Raw genomic sequence first — 14,302 nt, 5'->3', positions numbered from 1 at the left:
GCACCAAGTAGAGATACTACTTGTGCTTCCAAATATCCCTAAACCCGTTTTTGCCATGAGAGTCCACCATACCTACCTATGGATTGAGTAAGATCCTTCAAGTAAGTTGTTATCGGTGCACACAATAAAAATTGCTCTCTAAATATGTATTATTTATTAGTGCGGAGAACATAAGCTTTATACGATCTTGTGATATGGAAGAAATAAAAGCGACGGACTACATAATAAAGGTTCATATTACAAGTGGCAATATAAAGTGGCGTTCTTTTGCATTAAGATTTTGTGCATCCAACCATGAAAGCGCATGACAACCTCTGCTTCCCTCTGCGAAGGGCCTATCTTTTATTCTTGTCTTATACTTCATGCAAAGAGTCATGGTGATATTCGCCTTTCCTTTTTAAATTTTATCCTTTGGGAAGCACAATGTGTTGGAAAGATCCAGATATATATAGCTAATTGGATGTGAGTTTTCATGAACTATTATTGTTGACATTACCATTGAGGTAAAAGTTGGGAGGCAAAACTATAAGCCCCTATCTTTCTCTGTGTCTGACTAAAACTTCATACCCATAAATATTGCGTGAGTGTTAATAGTTGTAAAAGACTAAATGATAGTTGAGTATGCAGACTTGCTGAAAAGCTCTTATATTGACTCTTTCCTATGTTATGATAAATTGCAATTGCCTCAATGACTGAGATTCGAGTTTGTTAGTTCTCAATGTAGTTTATGATTCATACTTGAAATTGTGATTGAATTGTTAATTTAGCATAAGAGATCATATGAAATATATATATATATATGTTGTTGTTCTAAGAATGATCATGATGCCCTCATGTCCATATTTTATTTTATCGACACCTCTATCTCTAAACATGTGGACATATTTTTCGATTTTGGCTTTCTCTTGAGGACAAGCGACGTCTAAGCTTGGGGGAGTTGATACGTCCATTTTGCATCATGCTTTTATATCGATATTTATTGCATTATGGGCTTTTATTACACAGTATGTCACAATACTTATGCCTATTCTCTCTTATTTTACAAGGTTTACATGAAGAGGGAGAATGCCGGCAGGGGGGATTCTGGGCTGGAAAAGGAGCAAATATTAGAGACCTATTCTGCACAGCTCCAAAAGTCCTAAAATTTCATGGAAGTCATTTTTGGAATTACTAAAAAATAATGAGCGGAGAAAGCACGAGAGGCGGCCCACACCCTGGCCACGAGGGTGGGGGCGCGCCCCCTGCCTCGTGGGCCCATGGTGGCCCTCTGATGCCCATCTTCTGCTATATGAGGTATTTCCTCCTAGAAAAAAATCATAAGCTAGCTCACGGGACGAAACTTCACCGCCACGAGGCAGAACCTTAGCGGAACCAATCTAGGGCTCTGGCAGAGTTGTTCTGCCGGCGAAACTTCCCTCCGGGAGGGGGAAATCATCACCATCGTCATCACCAACGATCCTCTCATCGGGAGGGGGTCAATCTCCATCAACATCTTCACCAGCACCATCTCATCTCAAACGCTAGTTCATCTCTTGTATCCAATCTTTGTATCCAAACCTCAGATTGGTACTTGTGGGTTGGTAGTAGTGTTGATTACTCCTTGTAGTTGATGCTAGTTGGTTTATTTGGTGGAAGATCATATGTTCAGATCCATTATGCATATTAATACCCCTCTGATTATGAACATGAATATGCTTTGTGAGTAGTTACGTTTGTTCCTAAGGACATCGGAGAAGTCTTGCTATAAGTAGTCATGTGAATTTGGTATTTGTTCAATATTTTGATGAGATGTATGTTGTCATCCCTCTAGTGGTGTCATGTGAATGTCGAATACATGACCCTTCACCATTGTTTGGGCCTAGAGGGAGGCATTGGTAAGTAATAAGTAGATGATGGGTTGCTAGAGTGACAGAAGCTTAAACCCTAGTTTATGTGTTGCTTCGTAAGGGGCTGATTTGGATCCATATGTTAAATACTATGGTTAGGTTTACCCAAATACTTCTTTTGTATTTGCGGATGCTTGCAATAGGGGTTAATCATAAGTGGGATGCTTGTCCAAGTAAGGACAGCACCCAAGCACCGGTCCACCCACACATCAAATTATCAAAGTACCAAACACGAATCATATGAATGTGATGAAAACTAGCTTGATGATAATTCCCATGTGTCCTCAGGAGCGCTTTCCTTTATATAAGAGTTTGTCCAGGCTTGTCCTTTGCTACAAAAAGGATTGGGCCATCTTGCTGCAGCTTATTTACTTTTATTACTTGCTACTCGTTACAAATTACCTCATCACAAAACTATCTGTTACCGATAATTTCAGTGCTTGCAGAAAATATCTCACTGAAAACTGCTTATCATTTCCTTCTGCTCCTCGTTGGGTTCGACACTCTTTGTCGGATCACGGGTTCTGGCAAAACCCTCAAGGTGCGAACACTGGGGTGTGCATGAAGATCTCCCCCTACCTATCCACATCCTAGCTTTGCTAAGATCTTACGGGCTAACTCGACGAACTCGTAACAAAAGGGACACAAGATTTATACTGGTTTGGGCCATTGTCGTGGTGTAATACCCTATTCCAGTGTGTGGTGGTGGATTGCCTCTTGAGCTGAGGATGAATAGTACAAGGGGAAGAACAACCTCCTGAGGAGAGGTGTTCTTGTGCTTAGTGAACTTGTGGTTGTTCTGCTCTCTCTCGATCCGACCGATCGATCCCCCTAGCTACGCTGGTTGCTAGTCCTATTTGTAGAGGCCCTGGTCCTCTCCCCAAATATTGGGCGGGAACGGAGCCAACAATGACCAATTCAAAAGGAGACAGCTAGTACAGCTTATCCTGACAAAAGTGGTCTTCACCTGCCAAAGGCTCTGGCGGTGACGCCGTCTTGGGCTCCACGGTGACCTCCATCTTACCGTTCTGCTGGTCTTGGTCTTGTTTCACCGATATGGAAACCTTTGCTTGACACCTCGGTACTCCGCGCCCGCGCCTGCTTTCTTAGCACCAAAGAGGAATCAAGGACACTATGTTCGCTGGCGCCCGCCAGGTCTTGGTCGTCATGGCTCACGTCATCGGAACCTCGCGAGGTTTGCCTGGCCTTGATCTCTCCGCCCCCCGCAAGTCAGCCTGGTGAGGCTGCTCCTGAGGAGGTCTTGTGTCATCCGCCTCGCGAGGCTTGGCCCCTCAGGAGGGTCTTGAGTCCTTGCTGGTGAAGACGGGCCGTACGGGCCCGCTCACAGAGCCACGCCGTGGGCCGCAGGCAGGCAAGTCTGGGGAACCCCATTCCTAGAATGCCGACAGTAGCCCCGGGGCCCAAGGCGCGCTCGGGCTTGGCTTCGAGGCGAAGCCTAAGGGGCAAGTGCGGAGCACCGCGGGCCCCAATAGCCTGCGGCCTTCGTCGATGTGTGGCGGTTGATTGGATGTGGGCGTCTCCGCTTCCCCATGTCGCCTTGGCAACTACCCGATTTGATGAGTCTATGCTGCATGCAGGGAAAAACCATCATTACCTGTGATCATGGGGGGCACTGGTTGGCCTTCTTCTGCTATAAATGGGGGGGCGGAGCCCCCGTCACCCATCTCTTCCCATTCCGCTTGCTTCTTGCTCTTTGCTCCATCTCCAGTTGCAACACTAATGGCACCGTCGAAGAGGTTCTCCGTCGTGGAGAAAGGGAAGACCCCTCGCGAGGGGCCTAGCTCTCCGGCGCCCAAGAGTGGACGCGGCCGTCCCCGCAAGCACACCGTGACCCCCACCGTGGCCCCGCGCAGCCGTGGCGGTCCTATCGATGAAGGGAGACTTGATGTGGTCGCGCGGCCTACCCGGCCGCGCTTCCACTCGGCGGAGGTGCTGCCAGAGTTCGTCATCTGGTCGGAGAACCCGGGCGGCAACTGGCTTCAGCTCCCGCGTTTCTTCGTTGACGAGCTGCCAGCCTCTGGTCCAGGCAGGTTCTGGCTGCATGCAGATGGCTACTGCAGCAGGGCTTCCTGGGTCGCGGTCGAGGTCTCCGTCGCGGGCAACATAGCCCTGGCCTGTGGCTAGCAGACGTTTGCCCACGCGCGTGGCCTGGGCAGGCGGTGCACCCTCCATTTCAAGTATAACGGTGACGCGACCCTCTACGTGAGGGTGTTTGGGGAAGATGGTCGCCGCGCCGGGTGCTGCCCCGAGGTCAACGACGGCGAGGAGGTGCTCGGCCATAGCGATGGTCGTGATGAGGACGAGGGCGAACCCACCCTTGGGGCCGACCACGTCTCGTCCAGCTATGACGGTTCTTCCTCCAGTGACAGCTCCAGCAGTGGTGGTTACGACCAGCCGCCGCGCCCGCTTTGAAGGCGGAAGTGGATCGTCTCGCCGCCGCGCCTCCATGAAGCGCGAGGAGGGATTCGGCTGAGCTCGGGACGGCGCCAGGAGCCTGCCCATGTGGACCACTGTTGGGGAAGACGCCACTTTTATTTTGTTCTTCCTTTCCTTCCTGCATCAAAAGGAAACCAGAATGGGCCCCGGAGGGGCGTGTATCGAACTATGATCTCAATCATTATGCTATGTTTGTTGCTCCTGTGCTATGTTGCAACATCGTCGTTTTATGTAGGGATAACTTAGCTTGACTTTCTTGGAGTAGCCTCCTCCTCACGAGGCACTTGCTTGCTTCCTGGTGCCTGTCGAGGCCTCCTTGACCTGATAGGCGCTTAGGAACTGCAAAAAATTCGTCAAGAGGTTTATCGTTCTCCCGAGGCTTGGTCGCAGGCGCCGCTGGCTTTGACCCAGCGCTTTGCATCGCGGTACCTGAGGGGCAGGGATTGAGGAAGAGGTGTGCCAGCTTGCGGGCTCGAACGTGGGTACCTCGCGAAAAACAGAAGAAGGAAGCTCACGAAGGTACGTGTTTAGCCCCCTCGCGAGGAACACGCGAGAGAGTACATGCCGACCAAAGAAACGAAGGCAGAAACAGAGGAAGAAAGTGAAAGGGCGAGACCAGCAAGAGACACCAGAAAGCAAATTTCAATTAAAGAGGGGCGAGCCAACTTCGGAAAGCAAATGAAAAGCCGCATCCGGCACTTAGTCTAGTCTTCGACGTCTTTGCACCAGCGCGGAGCTAAGTGCTGCCACTAAGACATGGGAGGGAGCCCCCGAGGCCCAAGAGCGGCACTCCTGAGATTCCGAGGAGTGTACAGCCCCACTGGTTATTACGTGAGAGTGTCACAGACGGCGATCTTCACAGGTGCTAGGCCTTCTTCACAGGCACTGGGCCGTTCTTCACAGGCACCGGGCCTTCTTCACAGGCGCTGGGCCTTTCTTCAGGGGTAGAACTTCCGGAGGCGCTGAATGTTCCGGGCGTTCTGGATGGGTACTCCGTCCTGTGTCTCCAGGCGCGCGGCGCCAGGCCTGGAGACATGGACGACCTTGAACGGGCCATCCCACATGGGTGAGAGCTTATGCAGCCCTTCCCTGGAGAGGACCCGCCTTAGGACGAGGTCACCCACCTCGAGCGTCCTGGAGCGGACGTTGTGACAGTGGTACCGCCGCAGCGCCTGCTGGTATCTTGCTGCCCGTAGTGCGGCTTCGCAGCGACGTTCCTCCCTCAGCACGAGGTCCATCCCCTGCCTGGCGTCTTGCTGCGTTTCATCAAACGCCAGGACCCGTGCGGAGCGATGTCTGACCTCGTGAGGGAGGACTGCTTCTGCTCCGTAGACGAGGAAGAACGGGGTCTCGCCCGTCGTCTTGGTGGCGGTCGGGCGGATGGACCACAACACGGACTGGAGCTCATCGTGCCAGCCCCTGCCGCAGGCCTTGAGCTTCTTCTTGAAGGTCCTAGTCTTGAGGCCTCTTAGGACCTCCGCGTTGGCACGTTCGGCCTGGCCATTGCTCCTGGGGTGCGCTACTAAAGCGTAGCAGATCTGCGTTCCAAGGTTAGCACAATATGACTTGAAGAGATTACTAGTGAACTGCGAGCCATTATCGGTGATGATGCGGTTGGGGACCCCAAAACGGCTCACGAGGCCCTTGATGAACTTGACCGCAGAACCAGTTGGGATGGTGCGGACGGCTTCAACCTTCGCCCACTTAGTGAACTTGTCGATGGCGACGTAGAGGTATCGATAGCCCCTAGGCGCCCGAGGGAACGGGCCCAGGATATCTAGCCCCCACATTGCGAACGGCCACGAGAGTGGAATGGTCTAGAGGCCCTGAGCTGGCTGATGGATCTGCTTGGCGTGGAATTGGCAGGCCTCGCAGGACTTCACCAGCTCAGCTGCGTCATTGAGCATCGTAGGCCAGTAGAATCCGTTGCGGAATGCCTTGCCGACGAGGGTTCACGACGATGAATGGTGCCCGCAGTCCCTGCCATGTATGTCGGCTATCAACTCTTTCCCCTGTTCCCTGGAGATAGAACACAGTGAAACGTCATTTGGCTGCTTCCTGTATAACTCACCATCCTGGATGCAGTATGCTGTGGCCTGCCGGGCCTCACGCTCCGCATCCTCCTCCTTCCCCAGCAGCGTCCCTTGCGTCAGGTATTCCTTGAATTCCTTGGTCCAGCATCCCTCCTGGGGCTCGAGAGCCAAGAGTAGGAGCGCTGCCGAGGTCGGGCCCCAGGCCGGGGCTCCTGTGGCAGGCGGCTGCGGGAGTTCCTCCCGAGGCTGAGCTATTCTCGAAAGCGGTGGTGTTGCTGATGGCTTGAAGAGCCGCTCCCCGAAGACGCCAGGCTCTTGGGGCTGTCGCTTGGATGCTCTTCTGGCGATGTCATCAGGTTCCTTGTTGGTGCCGCGGGGCACGTGCTGCAACTCCAGGCCCAGGAATTGCTTCTCCATCTTCCGCACCTCCGCAAGGTATGCTTCCATGTGCTCGTCCTTCGGCTCGTACACCTTGTTGGACAAGTTGACGAGGAGCTGCGAGTCACCCCTAACGGTGAGGTGCTTCACCCCCAGAGCTGCCGCAGCTTTCAGGCCAGCTATGAGGCCCTCGTATTCTGCGATGTTGTTGGAGACCTTCTCACCCTACTGAAGAGCTGCACAGCGTAGTAGAGCTTGTCCTGAGTGGGTGAGATGAGCACCGCTCCATCCCCCACATCCTGGTGTGCGAAGGCACCACCGAAATACATGACCCAGCCGTCAGGCGCCTCACTTCCCGGTGAGAGGGACCGATCTTCGCCTACTTCAAGCGCCAGGGCGTCCTTCCATTCTGCCACAAAATCCGCGAGTGCGACTCCCTTGATGACCCTGGTAGTGTTGAACTCCAACCGGAATGCTTGCAGCTCGATGTTCCACTCAGCAAACCTTCCAGCAGAGTTGGGGCTCCTGAGCACTCTCTCCAGTGGGTAGGCCGACACGACTTTGATGGGGTGTCCTTGAAAGTAGTGCCGCAGCTTTCGTGAGGCCACCAAGAGCGCGAGTAGGAGCTTCTGAGGCATGGGGTACCATGCTCTTGCGTCCCGCAACACCGTGCTGACGAAGTATACTGGGTGCTCGATGAGGGTAGGCGCACTGATGAGGCTTGCATCTTCCGGGAGTTGTAGTGCCTCCTAAGGTGGCGGAGCCCCCAACGCTCGATCGCTTATCGAGGCCTTTGCGGGTTCGGGAGCATCATCCTACTGAGCTTGCTCTTCTGTTGTTGCTGCAGCGGCCCTTGTGGCGCCCTCCTAGCCTTGCGTCGTCTCTGCTGGAGGTGTAGCTCGGTGCGATGCGCCCTTGGCTTGGTGTTCTTCCCGAACCGCCACCAAAGCCGCGCTGGCAGAGTAGGGAGTGGCGGCAAGATAGAGCACTAGGGGCTCGAGAGGTCGCGGCGCCACCATCACTGGGGGGCTAGTCGGGTATCTCTTGAGGTCTTGAAATGCTAGGTCGGCCTCCGAGGTCCACTCGAACGGGCCCTTCTTCTTCGTCAGCTTGAAGAAGGGTAGGGAACGCTCTCCCAGCTTGGAAATAAAGCGTCCCAACGCAGTCACCCGTCCAGCAAGCTTCTGCATTTCCTTGAGGGTTTGCGGTGGACTCATGTCTTCAATGGCCTTGACCTTCTCTGGGTTGGCCTCGATCCCCCTGTGGGACACAAGGAAGCCCAGCTGCTTGCCGGAAGGGACGCCAAATACGCACCTCTCCGGGTTGAACCGCAAGTCCACCTGGCAGAGGCTTTCAAAGGTCTCCTCTAGGTCTTGGATCAAGGTCCTCGCCTCCCGAGACTTCACGATGATGTCGTCGACGTAGGCTTCAGCGTTCCTCCCGAGCTGCCGACCCAAGGCGATGTGCATGAGCCGCTGGAAGGTTGCACCTGTGTTTTGCAGTCCGAAAGGCATGCAAGTGTAGCAGTATACCCCACACGGGGTTAGGAAGGTCGTCTTCTCCACATCTTCTACCACCATCTTGATCCGGTGATACCCTGAGAACACATCCAGGAAGCACAGCAAGTCGCACTCGGCTGTGGAGTCGACGATCTGGTCGATGCGTGGAAGCGGGAACGGATCTTGGGGGCAGGCCTTGTTGAGGTTGGTGAAGTCGACGCACATCCGCTCCTTCCCGCCTTTCTTGGGGACGACGACGGGGTTTGCCAGCCACTCGGGGTACCGAACCTCGCGAATCACATCCACAGCCTCCAGCTTGCGGGTTTCATGGACGATGAAAGCTTGCTTCTCTGTGGACTGCCGCCTCGCCTTCTACTTCATGGGGCATACGTTGGGGCACACCTTCAGGTGGTGCTCTATCATCTCTCTTGGGACCCCACCACCTGATCGGGCTCCCAAGCAAACACTTCCTTGTTCGCGCGCAAGAACTTCACCAACGCCACCTCCTGACCAGGCTCGAGGTTGACGCCTATGGTAAAGGTTTCCCCTGAGGACCCGTCCACCTCGACTGGCACTCGCTTGGTTTCTGCCTTGCCCTGAGTGAAAAACTGCTTCTTCTTGGTTGGTGCGGCTCCCTCAGCCTTGGAGGCATCTGAGTCGGAGGGCTGCGCTGTTGCAGCGGTCTTGAGGGCGAGCTTGATCGTCATCAAGGCTTCCTTGGTGTCCCCCTTGATGGTGAGGACACCCTCGCTCCCCAGCATCTTCATGAGGTTGTAAGCCGGATGGGTTGCTGCCATGAACTGGACCAGAGCCGGGTCTCCGAGGATGGCGTTGTATGGGAGGCCGATGTGGTCGATGTTGAAGTCGATGAGCTCGGTGTGGTAGTTGTCACGCGTGCCGAAGGTCACGGGGAGGCGGATCTACCCCAGGGAGCGGGTGAAGCCTCCGCCAATCCCTGAGAAAGGCTTGCTAGGATGGAGCCGCTCGAGCGGTACATGAAGAAGGGTGAAGGCCTCGACGCAGAGCACGTTGAGGCCGGCGCCGCCATTGATGAGCGTCTTAGTGATGGACATGTGGCAGATGGTGGGCGTGCAAAGCATTGGGAGCGCACCCGAGCCGGCGGTGGAGGCGGGATGATCCCCTGAGTCAAAGGTGAGGTCGGCCTCGGGCGCAGCCTAGCCCGGCGGAGCCCCGGGGCGCTTGGAAGCAGCGCCGACCTAGCGAAAGGACGGCTTGATGTGAGGATCTGAGGGTGGTGCTTGTGAGCCGCCGAGGAGGGCCGCAACCGCGTGGGGCACCGGTGCCGCGTGGCGCGCAACGAAGAGGCCGCGCAACTCCTCCCAGGATGCCATCATTGATCCGGGGAGGTTGAGCAGCCAGGCGCGCGGTGCGCCAGTGAGGGCCATGGGAAGCCAGTTGGCCATGACCTTGTCGTCGCCCCGGGCCTTAAGGACGACCTCCTCATACGCCAGCAGGAAAGCCGTCGGGTCCGTCGCGCCGTCGTAGCGCGGCAACTTCTCCGGCTTGAACTTGGGCGGCCACTGCACCTGTCGTAGGGTGGGGGCCAAGGCTAGGAGCCCCCTGGCCCCACCGTCGGCGCCGGTCGTCGGAGTAGGGAGCGAGGCGCCTGCCATGAGGGCGAAGCGAGGTGGCGGCGGAGCGCAGATCGACGGAAGGAAAACTCCGGTGCACCCCCTACCTGGCGCGCCAAATGTCGGATCACGGGTTCCGGCAAAACCCTCAAGGTTTGAACACTGGGATGTGCGCGAAGATCTCCCCTACCTATCCACGTCCTAGCTTTGCTAAAATCTTACAGGCTAACTCTACGAACTCGTAACACAAGGGACACAAGATTTATACTGGTTCGGGCCACTATTGTGGTGTAATACCCTACTCCAGTGTGTGGTGGTGGATTGCCTCTTGGGCTGAGGATGAACAGTACAAGGGGAAGAACAGCCTCCTAAGGAGAGGTGTTCTTGTGCTCGGCGAACTTGTGGTTTTTCTGCTCTCTCTCAATCCGACCGATCGATCCTCCTAGCTACGGTGGTGGCTAGTCCTATTTGTAGAGGCCCTGGTCCTTGTCGGTGTCAAAACCGGTGGATCTCAGGTAGGGGGTCCCGAACTGTGCGTCTAAGGTCGATGGTAATAGGAGACAAGGGACACAATGTTTACCCGGGTTCGGGCCCTCTCTATGGAGGTAATACCCTATGTCCTGCTTAATTGATATTGATGAATAGGAGTATTACAAGAGTTGATCTACCTCGAGATCGTAATGGCTAAAGCCTAGAGGTCTAGCTTGTAGGGCTATGACCATGAATCTCCTATCCGGACTAAGTCCTCCGGTTTATATAGACACCGGGAGGATCTAGGGTTACACAAGGTCGGTTACAAAGAAAGGAATCTACATATCCGGTCGCCAAGCTTGCCTTCCACGCCAAGGAGAGTCCCATCCGGACACGGGTACAGTCTTCGGTCTTTGTATCTTCATAACCCATCAGTCTGGCCCATGGCTAACAGGCCGGATGCCCGAGAACCCCTTAGTCCAGGACTCCCTCAGTAGCCCCTAAACCAGGCTTCAATAACGAGGTGTTCGACGCGCAGACTATCTTCGGCATTGCAAGGCGGGTTCCTCCTCCGACGTCTTCCAAGTAATGTGTTCGGCTTTCAATTTCATGCCGCACCCCTTGGCTTCTGTGCATTTATGACTTCATCCTCCACGTGTCGGGCGAATGTGGACGGTCAGGGTATTTTTTGCAAATAACACCCTAGCCCTGCACGAAAGAGTGTCCATTTAAAGAGATTGGATCTCGGATCCTTTCAGAATCACGCGGAGAAAAAAAATCCTTAGATACTGCCAGGCAAAACCGTTCCAACATGGCCAATATTCCCAGCTCCTCTTCCCGTTCCAACCTAGAGAGAAGCGAGTGGGAGAGGTGCTTCGTGCCCCACAGCCAATTAGTGAAGCTGCAAACGCAGGGATTTCTCCCTCCAGCAGATCTGGTCCCTGTTCGAGCAGGATTGGCCTCCTTCAACGGCAAAATCCAGGCGGAGGATTTCCCCAATCCGTCTGCAGGAGAACGAGTGTGCTTCGTCCCCTATCTGCTGAGGGGTGTGGGATTTCCAATTCACCCATTCCTCCGAGGGCTTCTGGAGTACTACGGCCTCCAGCTGCATAATTTTACCCCGGCCTCCATCCTGCACATCGCGGGTTATGTCGCTTTATGCGAGCTATTCCTGGGTTGCGAGGCCCATTTCAATTTGTGGAGAAGACTGTTTTGCCTCGTCCCTCACAATCAAGGTGGGTCAATTTTTGAAGTGGGAGGAGCTGAAGTGTGGCGCATCGCCGGGACCGGATATGTGTCAGGCACGCCGAAGAAAGCTCCCGAAGAGTGGCCTTCCGAATGGTTCTACATCGACGACATCGCTCTACCCGACCCCGTCCGCACGGGCCTCCCCAAGTTTGCAAATGCTCTGTTGAAGAAATGCCATAGCTGGCGTCCTCGGAGCCTTGAGGAAGAGGATAGTGCAGAGATCCGCCTACTGCTGGGCAAGATTAAGATGCTTGCCCAGTCCGGATTGTCAATAGCCGAGGTGATGGCGATTTCGATAACGCAGGGGTCTAGCCACTTCAATACAGAGGGCTGCCCATGTGGCATTATAACGGACAAGACGACGCCTCACACTATGGCCGAAAAGGCCCGAAGACTCTTGCCGCCCTAGCCAAAATACTGGTCGAGCTGTATAAAGGGGAGAAGGAGGAGTTCACCCGTCTCCAAATTTGAGAAGGGTTTTCCATGTATAATCCTCCCGGTTGGGTAAGGTTCAACTCCACTATTTTATTCTTGTCCCTGAATCATTCTTTGACAGGCAGCATCTTATCTTGCCCATAATAGGAATGGCGAAAGGCTGTCGAGGGGATCCATGACCCTGTCCCTGAGCCGGAGAATCGCAACCGGGATCTCGACCCCGGATATGAGGAAGATCCAGACATATTTGTGGAGCTTGAGGATGGAATATTCTATCAGATAAGCTACGATGGTACATATGTACCCATTATCGCCGATTACCCCGGCCTCCTTCCTGCTTCACGTGTAAGTAATCCGAAGACACCTTATCCAAAAGAGTTTCCTCATTCCTCCTTACCCACCGCACTGTCCTGTGCTTAGAAGGGGAAGCGTTCGGCACGCCGTGCTGCCCCGCAAGCTTCTCCGAAGAGAGCGTCCCCCATACTAGGCAAGCCTTCTAAGAGGAAGGCAAACGAAGATACAACCGAGCCTTCATCAAAGAGGTATGAATTTGCAAGTATGCACCTTTGAAATCACATCCAACTGTGACCTTTCCGTTTTCCCTATATCAGGAAAAAGGTCTGCCGGACTATGGTCGGTCATACTTCCCACAGCCAGGATTCAAATCCTGTCGTGAAGACGGGGGCTGATGCAGGGGTGACGCCGGACTGTCCTCCAGCCGAGGACTCGGATGATGTATCCGTCACCAACTCGGAAGTGGAGAGCGCCATGAATCATCGGCACCGCAGGGCCGTTTTACAAGACCCTGGCTTTTCAGAAGAGTCATTTAACGCCTTCAGCTCGGCCGATGCATATATCCGAGCTGCTCGAGATGGGCTTAACAGAGCCACAAAACATCATTTAAAAGATGTGCAGGTATGTTTGCTTTGTCTGAATATGATAACCATATGCCAGTAGCCCCCGAGACTTTAAGTAGTTGAAACAACTGATTTAAGGATCAATGTACAACCAGGTGCTTACGGAGAAGAACACCCTGTTAACTCAGGAACTAGAAAAGTATCGGAGCCTACTGTCTACTGCCAATGCCAAACTGGAGAAATCCAAGAAGGCATCCCCCGGTAATGTTTCCCTCCATCGAGAAATCATAATTGTACACTAATAATGCTAATCTGGTTGCTTATCTTTGTATTGGATCGTTAGACCGACTGCGAGAGCAGCTGGACACCGCTCGAAGCGAAGAACACGGAGCCAAAAAACTGCTAGCAACGGGCGAGCATGTGTTAACAAAAGCCGTTCAGGAGAAAAAGAAGCTCCAGGATTCGAACACCAAACTGGGCGAAGAGCTAAAAGACGTGCGAGCTCGGCTAGCTGACTCTGTGAAGGACAACAAAAAACTGTGAGGCGGCATATTCAGTATGTGGCCGCATTTATCTTATAACAGTTTGGAAGTAACAGTAGCTGATATAGCTATGATTGTAGGTGTATTGACGGGCCGCCCCGAAGAGGAGGTGTCCGGATCATTAAGTGATCTTCTACAAGAGCTGTCGCAGTTGCACAAGCAAGCTCGGCAGGCAATGCGGAGTGTAGCCAAGGCCTTATGGCCATCTGACTCCCCTCCAGGGAGTATGGAGAAGCTTGTAGAGCTGTTCAAGGGAGCGCGGCGGCGTATCCGACTGTGGGAGATACCGTCCTGTCGAGAGGGTGCGCGAGAAGCCTGGGCCATGATAAAAACACGATATACCAAGCTGCATCCGAATCACATGGCTCGGGTCAGACTGGTAGGGTCAAATGGGGAAGACATTCCCGTTAGTTTAGTATATGGCCAAGTAGAGGTGGCTGCTAGATACTCCCAACAGGATTGTAAATTAGACCGCTTGTTGGACGGTATAGAAGAGGAAGTTTTTGGGTCCTAGATGACTATGTACTTTCCTTCTAACTGGATAATAAAAACAATTGTCATGGCCGACCTTTTCGCTTCGACCTCTGGACCCGAAGGTGCGGAGTGTTTCCGAATACCCTTACGGTAGAATATACCGGGGTATGCATGGGAACCATGCGTAGAGGTCATAGTTTCTTGAACAGACAATGTGTATCTGGCTAGTTATGTTATATTACATTATGTAAGAAACATCTTCCAGAGAGAATAGTTCCGTTAAGGGTTCCTTTCCCTGGGTTTGCATGCGTTTAATGTGCATGTCCGAACTATGATTGTAAAAATCGCAAAGTAACTTCTGGGGTTTCACAATGGAGTGAATGCAGAAACATCTTTAATTCACCGACCGAATATTCCCTTAAGAATGCTA

This window comes from Triticum urartu, chromosome 5 (assembly GCF_003073215.2).
Source record: "Triticum urartu cultivar G1812 chromosome 5, Tu2.1, whole genome shotgun sequence".
Lineage (NCBI taxonomy): Eukaryota > Viridiplantae > Streptophyta > Magnoliopsida > Poales > Poaceae > Triticum > Triticum urartu.
The sequence above is the reverse complement of the archived record's forward strand: the minus strand, read 5'-3'. Positions refer to the sequence as shown.